The sequence below is a fragment of the Carlito syrichta genome, unplaced genomic scaffold (genome assembly GCF_000164805.1).
Source record: "Carlito syrichta isolate Samal-C Ts95f unplaced genomic scaffold, Tarsius_syrichta-2.0.1 Scaffold208992, whole genome shotgun sequence".
Lineage (NCBI taxonomy): Eukaryota > Metazoa > Chordata > Mammalia > Primates > Tarsiidae > Carlito > Carlito syrichta.
Window position 1 is genome coordinate 532 of NW_007153088.1, and position 2,766 is coordinate 3,297.

The window sequence follows — 2,766 nt, forward strand, 5'->3', positions numbered from 1 at the left end:
GACTTGGCTTTAGGCTGGGAATCTGCACAGGGGCCACCTCTGACCATGACCACACGATGTGGGGAGGAGGGTCCCAATTCCACAGATGAGAGCACCGAGGCTCGTGGAGTGAGGTTGCGCTGAGGTCGCCCAGCCGCCGGTCGAGATGGGCCTCAAGTCTGACGGGTCCACAGCCCACGGCATCTGGGCAGGGCCCTCGGCCACAGGGCTGACCTCTGCCACAGCCAAGCTCCCAAGGAAGGCGGGTGGGGGGCCGGAGTCACAGGCTGGAGGGCTGCGCCAGGGGGGGCCGTGGGCATGGCTCCGCCGTTAGGCCAGGACTTCTAGCCCCGCGCGTAACTGAGCACCATGGTGACAGTAGCGAAGGTGGCCACGTTGACGGGGAAGGCGCGCAGCAGAGTGGAGACAAGGCCCCGCCTGAACACGCGCCAGCCCTCGGCTCGGTACCTCTGGTGCAAGCAGTCGACCATGCCCCGGTAGCGTGGGGTGTCCCGCAGCCTGTCGGCCTGCAGCTGTGACTTGACCACGTCCACAGGGTAGGTGGAGAGCCAGGATGTGATGCCCGACGTGCCACCCTCCCAACAGCAGCTTGGGCACCAGCAGGTGGTAGCGCGGCTCACAGTTCAGAGCGCACATGAGCACGTCATAGGTGAGGGAGTAGACACGGAAGCTGGGCATCTCGCGCAGCAGCGTGGACAGCAGGCCGCGGTGGACGCCACGCAGGCCCTCTCGTCAGTACACCTGCACCAGGCAGTCCAGCGAGCCCTTGTAGGCGCGTGCCGTGCCCAAGTCCTGCAACTGCATCCGCGTCTTGGCCAGCTCCATGGGGCAACAGATGACACACTGGATGGCGCCCGTGGCCGCACCCGCTATGAACTGGTTCAGCGGCGAGTCGCTGCTCAGGGCGCGCTGGATATTTCCCTGCACCCCTAACACCAGCGCGCTGATGAAGGTGAGCCCCATGAGCGGCGAGCCCAGGCCCTTGTACAGGCCCAGCACACTCTCCTGTCTGACGATGGACTGGAAGCAGTGCAGAGTCCCTCGGTACTGTGGCTCCTCTGAGCTCTGGACCTGAAGCCGCACCTTGACCGTGTCAAATACGTGTCCCACAAGCACGCCTGCCACACCCCCACGTATCTAGCCAGGAAGTCAAGCGCCATGGCCCGGCCCGGCGAGGCTGGCCTTCCTCCGCGTCTGCTCCCCCGGACCTTCTCCTGCCTGGGCGGTGTCAGGGCCCCGGCCCGCGGATCTGGGGCTCAGCTGGCCGACGCCTCCCGTTGCATGCGTGTGTCGGGGTGGGCGGCTGGGCGCAGCTCCTCTATGGCGCGGGTCCCTCGCCGGCTGCCTGGCTGGCTTGCGGCCGCCCGTCGCCTGGGGTCGCTCACCTCCTACCTGTTTTCTTAAACACACCCATGTTAGTAGGTGTGAAGTGGTATCTTGTTGCAGCTTTTGTCTGCATTTTCCTAATCAATAAAGATTTGGGACATGTTTTCATGGGCTCATGGGCCACTTGGAATTATTTCTATATCTTGATGTGCTATCATCACTAATACTCTCTGATAGAGTATATTTCTCTAAGTTAATCCACTTTTTAAAACTGTACAATGATATACAATGATTCCTTCAGTGAATGTAGTTGTCTCATTTAATTTGTAATGTATTGGATGATATGAATTGATCCTCTTACTGGCATTTCCTGTATTTTTCAAATAAACCATTTGCCATTTTGGGGATACTTATATGCTAACTATATATATAAATTCATAATTGATATTGGTCTAGTTTTAAAGTTTTGATATAATGAATACAATAGCCATATAAAGTAGTTCATGACTTTTCTTTTTTTCTGATTAGTAAAACTGATTTAAATGAAGAATATCTAAGCCACAATAAAATAGAGAAAAAGTCATTTAAACAATGAGAACCTTTCGTTAATACTTCCATATATTAAATTTTTTTCTGAGTTTCAAATTATTCTTCAGTTTCACTAGCTTATGTTTTGCATAAATTATTTTTCTCTAGTTTTCTAATTTATTATTATATAGTTGTTTTTATTGACATCTAGAGGCTTTAAAAACTCTACCAGTAGTTTTAATGCTGTGTATTTAAATGTCTATTTTACATTTTTCTCAACATTGCAAAAGCTCTGTGTATTTTATCATTAATTTTACTCATTTTTATATTGATCTATTGTTCTAAATTTTATGATGTAAATTATACTTTATTATTACACGTTCCTTGCATTTAGTCTATGCTTCAGTTTATACAGTCCAGAGATTGACAATCTAGCACACATATTGTCAAGCATCTTGTAGTCTAGTAATTGAATTTGCAGCTATCTTATTTCTCCAAAATACTCTTGAATCAAATATGGTGCACAGCTTTGTTATGGAAGATTTCCATTGTCTTTTAGTTTAAAACATATAATTATTAATTAGGAATACTACTCAGTTCCAATCTTTAGCATTTAAAACATTAATATACTATTTCAAAAATATTTCCTAAAGAGTAGTGAAGTTTAAATTTTTCATCAAAATGTTTTATATTTGCTAAAACTTTCCTTAAGGTCAAATTATTTCAATTGATTCAAATGTGCAGAAAAACATGATAGCCCAGGTTTAATGTATGTCAGTTTAGCTCAAGTTTGTTCAAATTTTAAAATTACCAATAAACTTTAATCTGTGTTATCTAATGATAATCACAAGTGGTCTATTGAACAATTTTTTATCTGATCAAAGAAATACTCAGTTTATTTTATTATTTTGT

General features: G+C 47.0%; 1 pseudogene; it reads right to left on the reverse strand.

Annotated features, from left to right (window-relative positions):
* Positions 1–323: 323 nt before the first annotated feature.
* On the reverse strand, positions 324–1,160 carry LOC103253200 (annotated as a pseudogene).
* Between the last annotated feature and the right edge of the window lie 1,606 nt (positions 1,161–2,766).